This window comes from Oncorhynchus masou, unplaced genomic scaffold (genome assembly GCF_036934945.1).
Source record: "Oncorhynchus masou masou isolate Uvic2021 unplaced genomic scaffold, UVic_Omas_1.1 unplaced_scaffold_686, whole genome shotgun sequence".
In the NCBI taxonomy this organism is placed as follows: domain Eukaryota; kingdom Metazoa; phylum Chordata; class Actinopteri; order Salmoniformes; family Salmonidae; genus Oncorhynchus; species Oncorhynchus masou.
The window spans coordinates 72,501-94,588 of NW_027013311.1; the positions used below are offsets into that span (position 1 = coordinate 72,501).

Consider the following 22,088-nt stretch of genomic DNA (forward strand, 5'->3'; position numbering starts at 1 on the left):
AGGAGACAGGTGGGGACCTGACCTTTAGAGGAGACAGGTGGGTTTAGGGACCTGACCTTTAGAGGAGACAGGTGGGTTTAGGGACCTGACCTTTAGAGGAGACAGGTGGGTTTAGGGACCTGACCTTTAGAGGAGACAGGTGGGTTTAGGGACCTCATATTTAGAGGAGACAGGTGGGTTTAGGGACCTGACCTTTAGGAGGAGACAGGTGGGTTTAGGGACCTGACCTTTAGGAGGAGACAGGTGGGTTTAGGGACCTGACCTTTAGAGGAGACAGGTGGGTTTAGGGACCTGACCTTTAGGAGGAGACAGGTGGGTTTAGGGACCTGACCTTTAGAGCAGACAGGTGGGTTTAGGGACCTGACCTTTAGGAGGAGACAGGTGGGTTTAGGGACCTGACCTTTAGGAGGAGACAGGTGGGGACCTGACCTTTAGGAGGAGACAGGTGGGTTTAGGGACTTGACCTTTAGAGGAGACAGGTGGGTTTAGGGACCTGACCTTTAGAGGAGACAGGTGGGTTTAGGGACCTGACCTTTAGAGGAGACAGGTGGGTTTAGGGACCTGACCTTTAGAGGAGACAGGTGGGTTTAGGGACCTGACCTTTAGAGGAGACTGGTGGGTTTAGGGACCTGACCTTTAGAGGAGACAGGTGGGTTTAGGGACCTGACCTTTAGGAGGAGACAGGTGGGTTTAGGGACCTGACCTTTAGAGGAGACAGGTGGGTTTAGGGACCTGACCTTTAGGAGGAGACAGGTGGGTTTAGGGACCTGACCTTTAGGAGGAGACAGGTGGGTTTAGGGACCTGACCTTTAGAGGAGACAGGTGGGGACCTGACCTTTAGGAGGAGACAGGTGGGTTTAGGGACCTGACCTTTAGAGGAGACAGGTGGGTTTAGGGACCTGACCTTTAGGAGGAGACAGGTGGGTTTAGGGACCTGACCTTTAGAGGAGACAGGTGGGTTTAGGGACCTGACCTTTAGAGGAGACAGGTGGGGACCTGACCTTTAGGAGGAGACAGGTGGGTTTAGGGACCTGACCTTTAGAGGAGACAGGTGGGTTTAGGGACCTGACCTTTAGAGGAGACAGGTGGGTTTAGGGACCTGACCTTTAGGAGGAGACAGGTGGGTTTAGGGACCTGACCTTTAGAGGAGACAGGTGGGTTTAGGGACCTGACCTTTAGGAGGAGACAGGTGGGTTTAGGGACCTGACCTTTAGAGGAGACAGGTGGGTTTAGGGACCTGACCTTTAGAGGAGACAGGTGGGGACCTGACCTTTAGAGGAGACAGGTGGGTTTAGGGACCTGACCTTTAGAGGAGACAGGTGGGTTTAGGGACCTGACCTTTAGAGGAGACAGGTGGGGACCTGACCTTTAGAGGAGACAGGTGGGTTTAGGGACCTGACCTTTAGAGGAGACAGGTGGGTTTAGGGACCTGACCTTTAGGAGGAGACAGGTGGGTTTAGGGACCTGACCTTTAGGAGGAGACAGGTGGGTTTAGGGACCTGACCTTTAGAGGAGACAGGTGGGTTTAGGGACCTGACCTTTAGAGGAGACAGGTGGGTTTAGGGACCTGACCTTTAGAGGAGACAGGTGGGTTTAGGGACCTGACCTTTAGAGGAGACAGGTGGGTTTAGGGACCTGACCTTTAGAGGAGACAGGTGGGTTTAGGGACCTCATATTTAGAGGAGACAGGTGGGTTTAGGGACCTGACCTTTAGGAGGAGACAGGTGGGTTTAGGGACCTGACCTTTAGGAGGAGACAGGTGGGTTTAGGGACCTGACCTTTAGGAGGAGACAGGTGGGTTTAGGGACCTGACCTTTAGGAGGAGACAGGTGGGTTTAGGGACCTGACCTTTAGGAGGAGACAGGTGGGTTTAGGGACCTGACCTTTAGAGGAGACAGGTGGGTTTAGGGACCTGACCTTTAGGAGGAGACAGGTGGGTTTAGGGACCTGACCTTTAGGAGGAGACAGGTGGGTTTAGGGACCTGACCTTTAGAGGAGACAGGTGGGTTTAGGGACCTGACCTTTAGGAGGAGACAGGTGGGTTTAGGGACCTGACCTTTAGAGGAGACAGGTGGGTTTAGGGACCTGACCTTTAGGACAGGTAGGGACCTGACCTTTAGGGACCTGACCTTTAGAGGAGACAGGTGGGTTTAGGGACCTGACCTTTAGGAGGAGACAGGTGGGTTTAGGGACCTGACCTTTAGAGGAGACAGGTGGGTTTAGGGACCTGACCTTTAGAGGAGACAGGTGGGAGGGAGACAGGTGGGTTTAGGGACCTGACCTTTAGAGGAGACAGGTGGGTTTAGGGACCTGACCTTTAGAGGAGACAGGTGGGTTTAGGGACCTGACCTTTAGAGGAGACAGGTGGGTTTAGGGACCTGACCTTTAGAGGAGACAGGTGGGTTTAGGGACCTGACCAGGTGGGTTTAGGGAGGAGACAGGTGGGTTTAGGGACCTGACCTTTAGAGGAGACAGGTGGGTTTAGGGACCTGACCTTTAGAGGAGACAGGTGGGTTTAGGGACCTGACCTTTAGGTGGGTTTAGGGACCTGACCTTTAGGAGGAGACAGGTGGGTTTAGGGACCTGACCTTTAGAGGAGACAGGTGGGTTTAGGGACCTGACCTTTAGAGGAGACAGGTGGGGACCTGACCTTTAGGAGGAGACAGGTGGGTTTAGGAGGAGACAGGTGGGTTTAGGGACCTGACCTTTAGAGGAGACAGGTGGGTTTAGGGACCTGACCTTTAGAGGAGACAGGTGGGTTTAGGGACCTGACCTTTAGAGGAGACAGGTGGGTTTAGGGACCTGACCTTTAGAGGAGACAGGTGGGGGGACCTGACCTTTAGAGGAGACAGGTGGGTTTAGGGACCTGACCTTTAGAGGAGACAGGTGGGTTTAGGGACCTGACCTTTAGAGGAGACAGGTGGGTTTAGGGACCTGACCAGGTGGGTTTAGGGGAGGAGACAGGTGGGTTTAGGGACCTGACCTTTAGGAGGAGACAGGTGGGTTTAGGGACCTGACCTTTAGAGGAGACAGGTGGGTTTAGGGACCTGACCAGGTTTAGGGACCTGAGGAGACAGGTGGGTTTAGGGACCTGACCTTTAGAGGAGACAGGTGGGTTTAGGGACCTGACCTTTAGGAGGAGACAGGTGGGTTTCGGGACCTGACCTTACGAGGAGACAGGTGGGTTTAGGGACCTGACCTTTAGAGGAGACAGGTGGGGACCTGACCTTTAGGAGGAGACAGGTGGGACCTTTAGAGGGACCTGACCTTTAGAGGAGACAGGTGGGTTTAGGGACCTGACCTTTAGAGGAGACAGGTGGGTTTAGGGACCTGACCTTTAGAGGAGACAGGTGGGTTTAGGGACCTGACCTTTAGAGGAGACAGGTGGGTTTAGGGACCTGACCTTTAGAGGAGACAGGTGGGTTTAGGGACCTGACCTTTAGAGGAGACAGGTGGGTTTAGGGACCTGACCTTTAGAGGAGACAGGTGGGTTTAGGGACCTGACCTTTAGAGGAGACAGGTGGGTTTAGGGACCTGACCTTTAGAGGAGACAGGTGGGTTTAGGGACCTGACCTTTAGGAGGAGACAGGTGGGTTTAGGGACCTGACCTTTAGAGGAGACAGGTGGGTTTAGGGACCTGACCTTTAGAGGAGACAGGTGGGTTTAGGGACCTGACCTTTAGGAGGAGACAGGTGGGTTTAGGGACCTGACCTTTAGAGGAGACAGGTGGGTTTAGGGACCTGACCTTTAGAGGAGACAGGTGGGTTTAGGGACCTGACCTTTAGGAGGAGACAGGTGGGTTTAGGGACCTGACCTTTAGAGGAGACAGGTGGGTTTAGGGACCTGACCTTTAGAGGAGACAGGTGGGTTTAGGGACCTGACCTTTAGAGGAGACAGGTGGGTTTAGGGACCTGACCTTTAGAGGAGACAGGTGGGTTTAGGGACCTGACCTTTAGGAGGAGACAGGTGGGTTTAGGGACCTGACCTTTAGGAGGAGACAGGTGGGTTTAGGGACCTGACAGGTTTAGAGGAGACAGGTGGGTTTAGGGACCTGACCTTTAGGAGGAGACAGGTGGGTTTAGGGACCTGACCTTTAGAGGAGACAGGTGGGTTTAGGGACCTGACCTTTAGAGGAGACAGGTGGGTTTAGGGACCTGAGGAGACAGGTGGGTTTAGGGACCTGACCTTTAGGAGGAGACAGGTGGGTTTAGGGACCTGACCTTTAGAGGAGACAGGTGGGTTTAGGGACCTGACCTTTAGAGGAGACAGGTGGGTTTAGGGACCTGACCTTTAGAGGAGACAGGTGGGTTTAGGGACCTGACCTTTAGAGGAGACAGGTGGGGACCTGACCTTTAGAGGAGACAGGTGGGTTTAGGGACCTGACCTTTAGAGGAGACAGGTGGGTTTAGGGACCTGACCTTTAGAGGAGACAGGTGGGTTTAGGGACCTGACCTTTAGAGGAGACAGGTGGGTTTAGGGACCTGACCTTTAGAGGAGACAGGGGGTTTAGGGACCTGACCTTTAGAGGAGACAGGTGGGTTTAGGGACCTGACCTTTAGAGGAGACAGGTGGGTTTAGGGACCTGACCTTTAGGAGGAGACAGGTGGGTTTAGGGACCTGACCTTTAGAGGAGACAGGTGGGTTTAGGGACCTGACCTTTAGGAGGAGACAGGTGGGTTTAGGGACCTGACCTTTAGAGGAGACAGGTGGGTTTAGGGACCTGACCTTTAGAGGAGACAGGTGGGTTTAGGGACCTGACCTTTAGAGAGGAGACAGGTGGGTTTAGGGACCTGACCTTTAGAGGAGACAGGTGGGTTTAGGGACCTGACCTTTAGGAGGAGACAGGTGGGTTTAGGGACCTGACCTTTAGAGGAGACAGGTGGGTTTAGGGACCTGACCTTTAGAGGAGACAGGAGGAGACAGGGGTTTAGGGACCTGACCTTTAGGAGGAGACAGGTGGGTTTAGGGACCTGACCTTTAGAGGAGACAGGTGGGGACCTGACCTTTAGAGGAGACAGGTGGGTTTAGGGACCTGACCTTTAGGAGGAGACAGGTGGGTTTAGGGACCTGACCTTTAGAGGAGACAGGTGGGTTTAGGGACCTGACCTTTAGAGGAGACAGGTGGGTTTAGGGACCTGACCTTTAGAGGAGACAGGTGGGTTTAGGGACCTGACCTTTAGAGGAGACAGGTGGGTTTAGGGACCTGACCTTTAGAGGAGACAGGTGGGTTTAGGGACCTGACCTTTAGAGGAGACAGGTGGGTTTAGGGACCTGACCTTTAGAGGAGACAGGTGGGTTTAGGGACCTGACCTTTAGAGGAGACAGGTGGGTTTAGGGACCTGACCTTTAGAGGAGACAGGTGGGTTTAGGGACCTGACCTTTAGAGGAGACAGGTGGGTTTAGGGACCTGACCTTTAGGAGGAGACAGGTGGGTTTAGGGACCTGACCTTTAGGAGGAGACAGGTGGGTTTAGGGACCTGACCTTTAGAGGAGACAGGTGGGTTTAGGGACCTGACCTTTAGAGGAGACAGGTGGGTTTAGGGAGAGGAGACAGGTGGGTTTAGGGACCTGACCTTTAGAGGAGACAGGTGGGTTTAGGGACCTGACCTTTAGAGGAGACAGGTGGGTTTAGGGACCTGACCTTTAGAGGAGACAGGTGGGTTTAGGGACCTGACCTTTAGAGGAGACAGGTGGGTTTAGGGACCTGACCTTTAGGAGGAGACAGGTGGGTTTAGGGACCTGACCTTTAGGAGGAGACAGGTGGGTTTAGGGACCTGACCTTTAGGAGGAGACAGGTGGGTTTAGGGACCTGACCTTTAGGAGGAGACAGGTGGGTTTAGGGACCTGACCTTTAGGAGGAGACAGGTGGGTTTAGGGACCTGACCTTTAGGAGGAGACAGGTGGGGGTTTAGGGACAGGTGGGGACCTTTAGGAGGAGACAGGTGGGTTTAGGGACCTGACCTTTAGAGGAGACAGGTGGGTTTAGGGACCTGACCTTTAGAGGAGACAGGTGGGTTTAGGGACCTGACCTTTAGGAGGAGACAGGTGGGTTTAGGGACCTGACCTTTAGAGGAGACAGGTGGGTTTAGGGACCTGACCTTTAGGAGGAGACAGGTGGGTTTAGGGACCTGACCTTTAGAGGAGACAGGTGGGTTTAGGGACCTGACCTTTAGGAGGAGACAGGTGGGTTTAGGGACCTGACCTTTAGAGGAGACAGGTGGGTTTAGGGACCTGACCTTTAGAGGAGACAGGTGGGTTTAGGGACCTGACCTTTAGGAGGAGACAGGTGGGTTTAGGGACCTGACCTTTAGGAGGAGACAGGTGGGTTTAGGGACCTGACCTTTAGAGGAGACAGGTGGGTTTAGGGACCTGACCTTTAGAGGAGACAGGTGGGTTTAGGGACCTGACCTTTAGAGGAGACAGGTGGGTTTAGGGACCTGACCTTTAGAGGAGACAGGTGGGTTTAGGGACCTGACCTTTAGAGGAGACAGGTGGGTTTAGGGACCTGACCTTTAGGAGGAGACAGGTGGGTTTAGGGACCTGACCTTTAGAGGAGACAGGTGGGTTTAGGGACCTGACCTTTAGAGGAGACAGGTGGGTTTAGGGACCTGACCTTTAGGAGGAGACAGGTGGGTTTAGGGACCTGACCTTTAGAGGAGACAGGTGGGTTTAGGGACCTGACCTTTAGAGGAGACAGGTGGGTTTAGGGACCTGACCTTTAGGAGGAGACAGGTGGGTTTAGGGACCTGACCTTTAGGAGGAGACAGGTGGGTTTAGGGACCTGACCTTTAGAGGAGACAGGTGGGTTTAGGGACCTGACCTTTAGAGGAGACAGGTGGGTTTAGGGACCTGACCTTTAGAGGAGACAGGTGGGTTTAGGGACCTGACCTTTTAGGGACCTGACCTTTAGAGGAGACAGGTGGGTTTAGGGACCTGACCTTTAGAGGAGACAGGTGGGTTTAGGGACCTGACCTTTAGAGGAGACAGGTGGGTTTAGGGACCTGACCTTTAGAGGAGACAGGTGGGTTTAGGGACCTGACCTTTAGGAGGAGACAGGTGGGTTTAGGGACCTGACCTTTAGGAGGAGACAGGTGGGTTTAGGGACCTGACCTTTAGAGGAGACAGGTGGGTTTAGGGACCTGACCTTTAGAGGAGACAGGTGGGTTTAGGGACCTTTAGGAGGAGACAGGTGGGTTTAGGGACCTGACCTTTAGAGGAGACAGGTGGGTTTAGGGACCTGACCTTTAGGAGGAGACAGGTGGGTTTAGGGACCTGACCTTTAGAGGAGACAGGTGGGTTTAGGGACCTGACCTTTAGAGGAGACAGGTGGGGGACCTGACCTTTAGAGGAGACAGGTGGGTTTAGGGACCTGACCTTTAGAGGAGACAGGTGGGTTTAGGGACCTGACCTTTAGAGGAGACAGGTGGGTTTAGGGACCTGGGACCTTTAGAGGAGACAGGTGGGTTTAGGGACCTGACCTTTAGAGGAGACAGGTGGGTTTAGGGACCTGACCTTTAGAGGAGACAGGTGGGGACCTGACCTTTAGAGGAGACAGGTGGGTTTAGGGACCTGACCTTTAGAGGAGACAGGTGGGTTTAGGGACCTGACCTTTAGAGGAGACAGGTGGGTTTAGGGACCTAGGGACCTTTAGAGGAGACAGGTGGGTTTAGGGACCTGACCTTTAGGAGGAGACAGGTGGGGACCTGACCTTTAGAGGAGACAGGTGGGTTTAGGGACCTGACCTTTAGAGGAGACAGGTGGGTTTAGGGACCTGACCTTTAGGAGGAGACAGGTGGGTTTAGGGACCTGACCTTTAGGAGGAGACAGGTGGGTTTAGGGACCTGACCTTAGAGGAGACAGGTGGGTTTAGGACCTGACCTTTAGAGGAGACAGGTGGGTTTAGGGACCTGACCTTTAGGAGGAGACAGGTGGGTTTAGGGACCTGACCTTTAGAGGAGACAGGTGGGTTTAGGGACCTGACCTTTAGAGGAGACAGGTGGGTTTAGGGACCTGACCTTTAGGAGGAGACAGGTGGGTTTAGGGACCTGACCTTTAGGAGGAGACAGGTGGGTTTAGGGACCTGACCTTTAGAGGAGACAGGTGGGTTTAGGGGACCTTTAGAGGAGACAGGTGGGTTTAGGGACCTGACCTTTAGGAGGAGACAGGTGGGTTTAGGGACCTGACCTTTAGAGGAGACAGGTGGGTTTAGGGACCTGACCTTTAGGAGGAGACAGGTGGGTTTAGGGACCTGACCTTTAGAGGAGACAGGTGGGTTTAGGGACCTGACCTTTAGAGGAGACAGGTGGGTTTAGGGACCTGACCTTTAGAGGAGACAGGTGGGTTTAGGGACCTGACCTTTAGAGGAGACAGGTGGGTTTAGGGACCTGACCTTTAGAGGAGACAGGTGGGTTTAGGGACCTGACCTTTAGAGGAGACAGGTGGGTTTAGGGACCTGACCTTTAGAGGAGACAGGTGGGTTTAGGGACCTGACCTTTAGAGGAGACAGGTGGGTTTAGGGACCTGACCTTTAGAGGAGACAGGTGGGTTTAGGGACCTGACCTTTAGAGGAGACAGGTGGGTTTAGGGACCTGACCTTTAGAGGAGACAGGTGGGTTTAGGGACCTGACCTTTAGAGGAGACAGGTGGGTTTAGGGACCTGACCTTTAGAGGAGACAGGTGGGTTTAGGGACCTGACCTTTAGGAGGAGACAGGTGGGTTTAGGGACCTGACCTTTAGAGGAGACAGGTGGGTTTAGGGACCAGGTGGGTTTAGGGACCTGACCTTTAGAGGAGACAGGTGGGTTTAGGGACCTGACCTTTAGGAGGAGACAGGTGGGTTTAGGGACCTGACCTTTAGAGGAGACAGGTGGGTTTAGGGACCTGACCTTTAGGAGACCTGGGGACCTGACCTTTAGAGGAGACAGGTGGGTTTAGGGACCTGACCTTTAGAGGAGACAGGTGGGTTTAGGGACCTGACCTTTAGAGGAGACAGGTGGGTTTAGGGACCTGACCTTTAGAGGAGACAGGTGGGTTTAGGGACCTGACCTTTAGAGGAGACAGGTGGGTTTAGGGACCTGACCTTTAGAGGAGACAGGTGGGTTTAGGGACCTGACCTTTAGAGGAGACAGGTGGGTTTAGGGACCTGACCTTTAGAGGAGACAGGTGGGTTTAGGGACCTGGGTTTAGGGACCTGACCTTTAGAGGAGACAGGTGGGTTTAGGGACCTGACCTTTAGGAGGAGACAGGTGGGAGACCTGACCTTTAGAGGAGACAGGTGGGTTTAGGGACCTGACCTTTAGAGGAGACAGGTGGGTTTAGGGACCTGACCTTTAGAGGAGACAGGTGGGTTTAGGGACCTGACCTTTAGAGGAGACAGGTGGGTTTAGGGACCTGACCTTTAGAGGAGACAGGTGGGTTTAGGGACCTGACCTTTAGAGGAGACAGGTGGGTTTAGGGACCTGACCTTTAGGAGGAGACAGGTGGGTTTAGGGACCTGACCTTTAGAGGAGACAGGTGGGTTTAGGGACCTGACCTTTAGGAGGAGACAGGTGGGTTTAGGGACCTGACCTTTAGAGGAGACAGGTGGGTTTAGGGACCTGACCTTTAGGAGGAGACAGGTTTAGGGGACCTTTTAGGTGGGTTTAGGGACCTGACCTTTAGGAGGAGACAGGTGGGTTTAGGGACCTGACCTTTAGGAGGAGACAGGTGGGTTTAGGGACCTGACCTTTAGGAGGAGACAGGTGGGTTTAGGGACCTGACCTTTAGAGGAGACAGGTGGGTTTAGGGACCTGACCTTTAGAGGAGACAGGTGGGTTTAGGGACCTGACCTTTAGGAGGAGACAGGTGGGTTTAGGGACCTGACCTTTAGAGGAGACAGGTGGGTTTAGGGACCTGACCTTTAGAGGAGACAGGTGGGTTTAGGGACCTGACCTTTAGAGGAGACAGGTGGGTTTAGGGACCTGACCTTTAGAGGAGACAGGTGGGTTTAGGGACCTGACCTTTAGAGGAGACAGGTGGGTTTAGGGACCTTTAGAGGAGACTAGGGACCTTAGAGGAGACAGGTGGGTTTAGGGACCTGACCTTTAGAGGAGACAGGTGGGTTTAGGGACCTGACCTTTAGAGGAGACAGGTGGGTTTAGGGACCTGACCTTTAGAGGAGACAGGTGGGTTTAGGGACCTGACCTTTAGAGGAGACAGGTGGGTTTAGGGACCTGACCTTTAGAGGAGACAGGTGGGTTTAGGGACCTGACCTTTAGAGGAGACAGGTGGGTTTAGGGACCTGACCTTTAGAGGAGACAGGTGGGTTTAGGGACCTGACCTTTAGAGGAGACAGGTGGGTTTAGGGACCTGACCTTTAGAGGAGACAGGTGGGTTTAGGGACCTGACCTTTAGGAGGAGACAGGTGGGTTTAGGGACCTGACCTTTAGGAGGAGACAGGTGGGTTTAGGGACCTGACCTTTAGAGGAGACAGGTGGGTTTAGGGACCTGACCTTTAGAGGAGACAGGTGGGTTTAGGGACCTGACCTTTAGAGGAGACAGGTGGGTTTAGGGACCTGACCTTTAGAGGAGACAGGTGGGTTTAGGGACCTGACCTTTAGAGGAGACAGGTGGGTTTAGGGAGGAGACAGGTGGGTTTAGGGACCTGACCTTTAGAGGAGACAGGTGGGTTTAGGGACCTGACCTTTAGAGGAGACAGGTGGGTTTAGGGACCTGACCTTTAGAGGAGACAGGTGGGTTTAGGGACCTGACCTTTAGGGAGAGGAGACAGGTGGGTTTAGGGACCTGACCTTTAGAGGAGACAGGTGGGTTTAGGGACCTGACCTTTAGGAGGAGACAGGTGGGTTTAGGGACCTGACCTTTAGGAGGAGACAGGTGGGTTTAGGGACCTGACCTTTAGAGGAGACAGGTGGGTTTAGGGACCTGACCTTTAGAGGAGACAGGTGGGTTTAGGGACCTGACCTTTAGGAGGAGACAGGTGGGTTTAGGGACCTGACCTTTAGGACAGGTGGGTTTAGGGACCTGACCTTTAGAGGAGACAGGTGGGTTTAGGGACCTGACCTTTAGAGGAGACAGGTGGGTTTAGGGACCTGACCTTTAGAGGAGACAGGTGGGTTTAGGGACCTGACCTTTAGGAGGAGACAGGTGGGTTTAGGGACCTGACCTTTAGGACAGGTGGGTTTAGGGACCTGACCTTTAGGACAGGTGGGTTTAGGGACCTGACCTTTAGGAGGAGACAGGTGGGTTTAGGGACCTGACCTTTAGGAGGAGACAGGTGGGTTTAGGGACCTGACCTTTAGAGGAGACAGGTGGGTTTAGGGACCTGACCTTTAGAGGAGACAGGTGGGTTTAGGGACCTGACCTTTAGGAGGAGACAGGTGGGTTTAGGGACCTGACCTTTAGAGGAGACAGGTGGGTTTAGGGACCTGACCTTTAGGAGGAGACAGGTGGGTTTAGGGACCTGACCTTTAGGAGGAGACAGGTGGGTTTAGGGGGTTTAGGGGGGACAGGTGGGTTTAGGGACCCTTTAGAGGAGACAGGTGGGTTTAGGGACCTGACCTTTAGGACAGGTGGGTTTAGGGACCTGACCTTTAGGACAGGTGGGTTTAGGGACCTGACCTTTAGGACAGGTGGGTTTAGGGACCTGACCTTTAGGACAGGTGGGTTTAGGGACCTGACCTTTAGGACAGGTGGGTTTAGGGACCTCATATTTAGAGGAGACAGGTGGGGACCTCACCTTTTGTGGCGGTTCGTAGGACGTCGATGTCGCGACTCATGTTCTCACAGGCTGGGGGGAACACTTCTCTAAGTACCATGGCCTTGATACGCACCTCATAACTACACAGACACACACACAGACACACACACAAACACAGACAAACACACACAGTTGGATAATTTTGCATAATAGTTCAATACTGAATGGCATGTTAATCAATCAGAAAGTAGGGTCCAGACTGGGGCTAGGGTCAGGGCTAGGGTCAGGGCTAAGGTCTCACCTGGGCACTTGGGTGAGCAGGAACATGAAGGAATCGGCCAATGAGAGTTTAGAGGGGTCGCCTCGGAACGCTTTAAGTTTCTTCACCTGAGAGGAAGAGACAGGGACATAGAATCAACAGAGTGTGTGTGTGTGTCACCTCTTCGGTCTTAGGTAGTAGTTTGAGCAGCTCATAGTGTGTGTGTGTGTGTGTGTGTGTGTGTGTCTCACCTCTTCGGTCTCAGGTAGTAGTTTGAGCAGCTCTTTAAGAAGCTCCGCCCCGTAGGACTGACTGTTGCCATAGCGAATATCCTCTATTATGTCCTGGTTGGACCTGGACAGACAGAGTCAGGATTGATTTATTCTTTATTTAACCTTTATTTAACTAGGCAAGTCAAAGGATGGATGAGAGTTCTAGAACCCTTCTGTCTAAACCCAGAATGTTCTAGAACCCTTGTCTCTAAACCCAGAATGTTCTAGAACCCTTCTGTCTAAACCCAGAATGTTCTAGAACCCTTGTCTCTAAACCCAGAATGTTCTAGAACCCTTCTGTCTAAACCCAGAATGTTCTAGAACCCTTGTCTCTAAACCCAGAATGTTCTAGAACCCTTCTGTCTAAACCCAGAATGTTCTAGAACCCTTGTCTCTAAACCCGGAATGTTCTAGAACCCTTCTCTCTAAACCCAGAATGAAAGTTCTAGAACCTCTCAAAACCCTTTTCTCTCTCTGTCTTACTCCCTCTCTGGCTCTTCAGTTTTAATAACTGGGATTTTCCCCACAATACCTCAGCTGGGTCTCCCTGCAATTATAAAGTGGGTACTCCCTCCGTACCAGGAAACCCACCCACAGTTTAATCCAGTCAACACAACAAAGACTGCAGATTGGCTATTAGTGACTAACTTCTGTAGGACTTACAACTGAGACAGGGAGGGGAAAGACATGAAAAGAGGAGAGAGGAGGGGAGAGAGGAGAGGGGGAGAGAGAGGGGGAAGACATGAAAAGAGGAGAGGAGGGGAGAGAGGGGAAAGACATGAAAAGAGGAGAGAGGAGGGGAGAGAGGAGAGGGGGAGAGAGAGGGGGAAGACATGAAAAGAGGAGAGAGGAGGGGAGAGAGGAGAGGGGGAGAGAGAGGGGGAAGACATGAAAAGAGGAGAGGAGGGGAGAGAGAGGGAAAGACATGAAAGAGGAGGAGAGAGGAGGGGAGAGAGGAGAGGGGGGAGAGAGAGGGGGAAGACATGAAAGAGGAGAGAGGAGGGGAGAGAGAGGGGAAAGACATGAAAAGAGGAGAGAGGAGGGGAGAGAGAGGGGAAAGACATGAAAAGAGGAGAGAGGAGGGGAGAGAGGAGAGGGGGAGAGAGAGGGGGAAGACATGAAAAGAGGAGAGGAGGGGAGAGAGAGGGGAAAGACATGAAAAGAGGAGAGAGGAGGGGAGAGAGGGAGGGGGGAGAGAGGGGGGAGGACATGAAAAGAGGAGAGAGGAGGGGAGAGAGGAGAGGGGGAGAGAGAGGGGGAGAGAGAGGGGGAAGACATGAAAAAGAGGAGAGGAGGGGAGAGAGGAGAGGGGGGGGAGAGAGGGGGAAGACATGAAAAGAGGAGAGGAGGGAGAGAGGGGAAAGACATGAAAAGAGGAGAGAGGAGGGGAGAGAGGAGAGGGGGAGAGAGAGGGGGAGAGAGAGGGGGAAGACATGAAAAGAGGAGAGAGGAGGGGAGAGAGGAGAGGGGGAGAGAGAGGGGGAAGACATGAAAAGAGGAGAGGAGGGGAGAGAGGGGAAAGACATGAAAAGAGGAGAGAGGAGGGGAGAGAGGAGAGGGGGAGAGAGAGGGGGAGGACATGAAAAGAGGAGAGGAGGGAGAGAGGGGAAAGACATGAAAAGAGGAGAGAGGAGGGGAGGGGAGAGAGGGGGAGAGAGAGGGGGAAGACATGAAAAGAGGAGAGAGGAGAGGGGGAGAGAGAGGGGGAAGACATGAAAAGAGGAGAGGAGGGGAGAGAGAGGGGAAAGACATGAAAAGAGGAGAGAGAGGAGGGGAGAGAGGAGAGGGGGAGAGAGAGGGGGAAGACATGAAAAGAGGAGAGGAGGGGAGAGAGAGGGGAAAGACATGAAAAGAGGAGAGAGGAGGGGAGAGAGGAGAGGGGGAGAGAGAGGGGGAAGACATGAAAAGAGGAGAGGAGGGGAGAGAGAGGGGAAAGACATGAAAAGAGGAGAGAGGAGGGGAGAGAGGAGAGGGGGAGAGAGAGGGGGACAACATGAAAAGAGGAGAGAGGAGGGGAGAGAGGGTGAAGGGAAAGGAGGGGAGAAAGAGGAGAGGGGGAGAGAGGGGAGGGGGAGAGAGAGGGGAAAGGGAGAGAGAGGGGAAAGGGAGAGAGAGGGGAAAGGGAGAGAGGAGAGAGAGGGGAAAGGGAGAGAGGAGAGAGAGGGGGAGAGAGAGGGGAGAGGGGGAGAGAGAGGGGAAAGGGAGAGAGGAGAGGGGGAGAGAGAGGGGAAAGGGAGAGGGGAAAGGGAGAGAGGGTGGTGGGGGTCAAACCTATGTTTTAGTCAGACAGATGGCTGCTTATGTGGCAAAATGCTTTGATTGGTCAAGGGAGGGGGGGAAAAAAAGGAGGTGTTTGACCTCAACACTAAACATGCATGAAAGACGTCGTCTCACAAACTCACAAGACAAGACAACGTATCACCCTCATATCTCCCCCCGTGCGTTGTGTTGTGGCAGCAGAGACAGCTAACTGGTGGCATCGGCTATTGATGCAGTCAACACAAACTGGAAAAGTACTCTGCATTCTTCTCCACCAACACCAACTCATCCAACGTGTGTGTGTTCAGTCTAAAGCCCTGTTGAAGTGACTAAAATCCTATTTGTTTGCAGATTCGATTTGAATCTATTCTTTGTCCAGAACAGCCAGAAAGCATATGGAATCGGATATTCCAAGCTACCTGGTTTGAAGTCTGATTCAAATCTGATTCCTGGCCATGTGACTTGTCTGAACGGTCAAATCTGATTTATTTGCCCTCCAGTAGATTAGCATTTGTTGTTTGCTAGCTACTCTGTTGACAGTGGGTTTGAAGCTGTTATTTGGCACATCTTGTTGTTTGCTATCTACTCTGTTATCAGTGGGTTTGAAGCTGTTATTTGGCACATCTTGTTGTTTGCTAGCTACTCTGTTATCAGTGGGTTTGAAGCTGTTATTTGGCACATCTTGTTGTTTGCTAGCTACTCTGTTATCAGTGGGTTTGAAGCTGTTATTTGGCACATCTTGTTGTTTGCTAGCTACTCTGTTAACAGTTTGACAAGAACATGTGGTAACTAACTGGCGTGTTAAGTGTTTACAAAAGTGAATGTGCTCGAAAGCTAAATGGCTACCAAGCTAGTTGGACTGCTGTGGCTATCAAGCTAGTTGGACTGCTGTGGCTACCAAGCTAGTTGGACTGCTGTGGCTACCTAGTTAGTTGGACTGCTGTGGCTACCTAGTTAGTTGGACTGCTGTGGCTACCTAGCTAGTTGACTGCTGTGGCTACCAAGCTAGTTGGACTGCTGTGGCTACCTAGCTAGTTGACTGCTGTGGCTACCTAGCTAGTTGGACTGCTGTGGCTAGCTAGCTAGTTGGACTGCTGTGGCTACTTAGCTGGTTGGACTGCTGTGCCTACCTAGCTAGTTGGACTGCTGTGGCTAGCTAGCTAGTTGGACTGCTGTGGCTAGCTAGCTTGTTGACTGCTGTGGCTACCTAGCTAGTTGACTGCTGTGGCTACCTAGCTAGTTGACTGCTGTGGCTACCTAGCTAGTTGACTGCTGTGGCTACCTAGCTAGTTGACTGCTGTGGATACCTAGCTAGTTGACTGCTGTGGCTACCTAGCTAGTTGACTGCTGTGGCTACCTAGCTAGTTGACTGCTGTGGCTACCTAGCTAGTTGACTGCTGAGGCTACCTAGCTAGATGACTGCTGTGGCTACCTAGCTAGTTGACTGCTGTGGCTACCTAGCTAGTTGACTGCTGTGGCTACCTAGCTAGTTGACTGCTGAGGCTACCTAGCTAGATGACTGCTGTGGCTACCTAGCTAGTTGACTGCTGAGGCTACCTAGTGTAACGGATGTGAAATGGCTAGCTAGTTAGCGGTGCGCGCTCGTGGCGTTTCAATCGGTGACGTCACTTGCTCTGAGACCTTGAAGTAGTGGTTCCCCTTGCTCTGCAAGGGCCGCGGATTTTGTGGAGCGATGGTTAACGATGCTTCGTGGGTGACTGTTGTTGATGTGTGCAGAGAGTCCCTGGTTCGCACCCGGGTATGGGCGAGGGGACGGTCTAAAGTTATGTTACACTAGCTAGTTGACTGCTGTGGCTACCTAGCTCGTTGACTGCTGTAGTTGACTGCTGTGGCTACCTAGCTCGTTGACTGCTGTGGCTACCGAGCTAATTGACTGCTGTGGCTACCTAGCTAGTTGACTGCTGTGGCTACCTAGCTAGTTGACTGCTGTGGCTACCTAGCTAGTTGGACTGCTGTGGCTACCTAGCTAGTTGACTGCTGTGGCTAGCTAGCTAGTTGACTGCTGTAGCTAGCTAGCTCGTTGGACTGCTGTGGCTACCTAGTTTGTTGTCTGCTGTGGCTACCTAGTTTGTTGTCTGCTGTGGCTAGCTAGCTAGTTGGACTGCTGTGGCTAGCTAGCTAGTTGGACTGCTGTGGCTAGCTAGCTAGTTGGACTGCTGTGGCTGTCCCCTCATAACCTGGTTCCTGTCTAGGTTTCTTCCTAGGTTTAGGCCTTTCGAGGGAGTTTTTCCTAGCCACCGTGCTTCTACACCTGCATTGCTTGATGTTTGGGGTTTTAGGCTGGGTTTCTGTACAGCACTTTGAGATATCAGCTGATGTACGAAGGGCTTTATAAATAAATTTGATTTGATTTAGATTCTGTGGCCAAAAATGGACTCGTTTTGAAAGTTGGATCATCCAGTAGTCGGCTAGCTAACTACACATACACATAGACACAATGCATTTGGAAAGTATTCAGACCCCTCTACTATTCCCACATGTTGTTACGTTACAGCCTTATTCTAAAATGGATTAAATGTGTTCCTTAATCTACACACAGTAACACATAATGACAAAGCAAAAAACTGTTTTTTGACATTTTTGTAAAAAGTATTAAAAACAAAAAAAAACTGAAATAATTTACATAAGTTTTCATACTCTTTGCTATGAGACTTGAAATTTGCATCCTGTTTCCATTGATCATCCTTGAGATGTTTCTACAACTTGATTGGAATCCACCTGTGGTAAATTCAATTGATTAGACATGATTTGGAAAGGCACATAAGGTCTCAGAGTTGACAGTGCATGTCAGAGCAAAAACCAAGCCATGAGATTGTAGGAATTGAGCTCAGAGACAGGATTGTGCCGAGGCACAGATCTGGGGAAGGGTAGCAAAACATTTCTACAGCATTGAAGGTCCCCAAGAACACAGTGGCCTCCATCATTCTTAATTGGAAGAAATCTGGAACCACTAAGACTCGTCCTCGAGCTGGCCACCCGGCCAAACTGGAAGCCACTGGCTGCCTGGCCAGATGGAAGCCACTCCTCAGTAAAAGGCACATGACAGGCCACTTGGAACACCTAAAGACTCCCAGACCATGAGAAACAAGATTCTCTGGTCTGATGAAACCCAGATTTAACTCTCTGGCCTGAATGCCAAGCGTCACGTCTGGAGGAAACCTGGCACCATCCCTACGGTGAAGCATGGTGGTGGCAGCATCATGCTGTGGGGATGTTTTTCAGAGACAGGAACTGGGAGACTAGTCAGGATCGAAGGAAAGATGAACAGAGCAAAGTACAGAGAGATCCTTGATGAAAACCTGCTCCAGAGCACTCAGGACCTCAGACTGGGGCGAAGGTTCACCTTCCAACAGGACAAAGACCTTAAGCACACAGCCAAGACAATGCAGGAGTGGCTTCGGGACAAGTCTCTGAATGTCATTGAGTGGCCCAGCCAAAGCCCGGACTTGAACCCGATCGAACATCACTGAAGAGACCTGAAAATAGCTGTACAGCGACGCTCCCCATCCAACCTGACAGAGCTTGAGAGTATGTACAGAGAAGAATGGGAGAAATTCCCCAAATACAGATGTGCCAAGCTTGAACATCATACCCAAGAAGACTTGAGTCTGTAAGTACTGAGTAAAAGGTCTGAATACTTATGTAAATATAATATTTAAGTTTTTTTGCTTTGTCATTACGGGGTACTGAGTCATTACGGGGTATTGAGTCATTACGGGGTATTGAGTCATTACGGGGTATTGAGTCATTACGGGGTATTGAGTCATTATGGGGTATTGAGTCATTATGGGGTATTGTGTCATTATGGGGTATTGTGTCATTATGGGGTATTGAGTCATTACGGGGTATTGAGTCATTATGGGGTATTGAGTCATTATGGGGTATTGTGTCATTATGGGGTATTGTGTCATTATGGGGTATTGAGTCATTACGGGGTGTTGTGTGTCGATTGATGAAAAAAAAACAATTAGTAAATTCATTTTAGATTAAGGCTGTAACATAACAAAATGTTGAAAAATTCAAGGGGTCTGAATACTAAAGACTCCAGACCGAATGCACTGTACATGTGTGTGTGTGTATATATATATATATAGTGCCTTGCGAAAGTATTCGGCCCCCTTGAACTTTGCGACCTTTTGCCACATTTCAGGCTTCAAACATAAAGATATAAAACTGTATTTTTTTGTGAAGAATCAACAACAAGTGGGACACAATCATGAAGTGGAACGACATTTATTGGATATTTCAAACTTTTTTTATCAAATCAAAAACTGAAAAATTGGGTGTGCAAAATTATTCAGCCCCCTTAAGTTAATACTTTGTAGCGCCACCTTTTGCTGCAATTACAGCTGTAAGTCGCTTGGGGTATGTCTCTATCAGTTTTGCACATCGAGAGACTGAACATTTTTTCCCATTCCTCCTTACAAAACAGCTCGAGCTCAGTGAGGTTGGATGGAGAGCATTTGTGAACAGCAGTTTTCAGTTCTTTCCACAGATTCTCGATTGGATTCAGGTCTGGACTTTGACTTGGCCATTCTAACACCTGGATATGTTTATTTTTGAACCATTCCATTGTAGATTTTGCTTTATGTTTTGGATCATTGTCTTGTTGGAAGACAAATCTCCGTCCCAGTCTCAGGTCTTTTGCAGACTCCATCAGGTTTTCTTCCAGAATGGTCTTGTATTTGTCTCCATCCATACTCCCATCAATTTTAACCATCTTCCCTGTCCCTGCTGAAGAAAAGCAGGCCCAAACCATGATGCTGCCACCACCATGTATGACAGTGGGGATGGTGTGTTCAGGGTGATAAGCTGTGTTGCTTTTACGCCAAACATAACGTTTTGCATTGTTGCCAAAAAGTTCAATTTTGGTTTCATCTGACCAGAGCACCTTCTTCCACATGTTTGGTGTGTCTCCCAGGTGGCTTGTGGCAAACTTTAAACGACACTTTTTATGGATATCTTTAAGAAATGGCTTTCTTCTTGCCACTCTTCCATAAAGGCCAGATTTGTGCAATATACGACTGATTGTTGTCCTATGGACAGAGTCTCCCACCTCAGCTGTAGATCTCTGCAGTTCATCCAAAGTGATCATGGGCCTCTTGGCTGCATCTCTGATCAGTCTTCTCCTTGTATGAGCTGAAAGTTTAGAGGGACGGCCAGGTCTTGGTAGATTTGCAGTGGTCTGATACTCCTTCCATGTCAATATTATCGCTTGCACAGTGCTCCTTGGGATGTTTAAAGCTTGGGAAATCTTTTTGTATCCAAATCCGGCTTTAAACTTCTTCACAACAGTATCTCGGACCTGCCTGGTGTGTTCCTTGTTCTTCATGATGCTCTCTGCGCTTTTAACGCACCTCTGAGACTATCACAGTGCAGGTGCATTTATACGGAGACTTGATTACACACAGGTGGATTGTATTTATCATCATTAGTCATTTAGGTCAACATTGGATCATTCAGAGATCCTCACTGAACTTCTGGAGACAGTTTGCTGCACTGAAAGTAAAGGGGCTGAATAATTTTGCACGCCCAATTTTTCAGTTTTTGATTTGTTAAAAAAGTTTGAAATATCCAAAAAATGTCGTTCCACTTCATGATTGTGTCCCACTTGTTGTTGATTCTTCACAAAAAAAATACAGTTTTATATCTTTATGTTTGAAGCCTGAAATGTGGCAAAAGGTCGCAAAGTTCAAGGGGGCCGAATACTTTCGCAAGGCACTGTATATATATATATCTATACATAATATATCTATATCTATACATAATATGTCTATATATTTCAAACTTTTTTATATATATATATATGCGGGAGAGAGAGACAGAGTATCATGAGGACAGACTTACTTCTTGAACTGTTTGAGGTAAATTCCCACATTCATCCCTCTCTTCCAGTCCAGGATACTGATCTGAGAGAGAAGGAATTTGAAAACAAATCAAATGTTGCTAAACTCCCATATCTACTGGGTGAAATACCACAGTAGCGAGATGTCGACCTGTTGCCCCGAGAAAAGAGCAACCAGTGAAGGACAAAACACCGTTGTAAATACAACCCATATTTATGTTTATTTATTTTGCCTTTTGTACTTTAACTATTTGCATATTATCACAACACTGTAGACAGACATAATATGACATTTGAAATGTCTTTATTCTTTTGGAACTTCTGTGAGTGTAATGTTTACTGTTCATTTTTATTGTTTTCTTCACTTTTGTTTATTCTCTATTTCACTTGCTTTGGCAATGTTAACATATGTTTCCCCATGGCAATAAAGCCCTTTGAATTGAATTTGAATTGAATTGAGAGAGAGAACAGAGAGAAACATTGGTAGAGAGAGAACAGAGAGAAACATTGATAAAGAGAGAGAGAACAGAGAGAAAAGAACAGAGAGAGAATGAAAACGCAAATGCAACACTTTGCTAACTCAGAGCCAAGATGGAATATATCTGTTTGACACAACACCTCATTGGCCATAAAAGGGGTGTGTGTGTGTCCTCTCCTCCTCACCTCATCTTTGGTCTCTCTGAGGGAGCCTCGGGCCTTCCCCCCCCTAGTCACAGAGGTAACCCCAGATGATTGACAGTCCGTCTGACTGAACAGCTCCTCGATGGTCTGGACGTCTATGTAGTACTGCTGCTGCCGCACAGGAAGCTGTGTCCACAGGTTGGTCCGCCCTTTCACCTGGAGACCGTTACATCGCAGTTAGGGGGTTTAAGGTTCCCAGACCAAACAGTTTAGAAGAGTTTATGCCTATATTGGTTCGTTTTAGACTACGGTGTGGGTTTTTTTTTTCGGCTTTTCGGGCACACAATATTTTTTTTTTCGAGAGGCAAGCCGAAGTCTACGCCCCTTCGTCGGTGATTGGTCAACAGCAGGTTTTTTGTTATTTCAATGGGCATAACTTATTTTCATGTACATTTTGTTCATTGAGAAAAAACTGCGTCCAAATTAATGACAGATTTCTGGAGTTATCTTAGATTAATTCTGACTATTTTGAGGAAGTGTATACTGGACAAACAGTACAATTGCTGCTTTTTTCTAGAGAAGGTTTTTAAGGGAGTATGGAGTAGGGGCGGGGTCTACTGGTATAGGGGCGGGGTCTACTGGTATAAGAAGTAGGAGGAGTGTAACTAACCGGGTCCTCAGAGTAGAGGCGGGGTCTACTGGTATAAGAAGTAGGAGGAGTGTAACTAACCTGGTCCTCAGAGTAGGGGCGGGGTCTACTGGTATAGGGGCGGGGTCTACTGGTATAAGAAGTAGGAGGAGTGTAACTAACCTTGTCTTCAGAGTAGGGGCGTGGTCCACTGGTATAGGGGCGGGGTCTAACGGTATAAGAAGTAGGAGGAGTGTAACTAACCTGGTCTTCAGAGTAGGGGCGTGGTCCACTGGTATAGGGGCGGGGTCTAACGGTATAAGAAGTAGGAGGAGTGTAACTATCCTGGTCTTCAGAGTAGGGGCGTGGTCCACTGGTATAGGGGCGGGGTCTAACGGTATAAGAAGTAGGAGGAGTGTAACTAACCTGGTCTTCAGGTATGGGCGGGGTCTACTGGTATAAGAAGTAGGAGGAGTGTAACTAACCTGG

General features: G+C 50.2%; 1 pseudogene; it reads right to left on the minus strand.

Annotated features, from left to right (window-relative positions):
• LOC135536945 (FH2 domain-containing protein 1-like) overlaps window positions 1-22,088 on the minus strand; it is a 44,351-nt pseudogene that overhangs the window by 19,043 nt on the left and 3,220 nt on the right.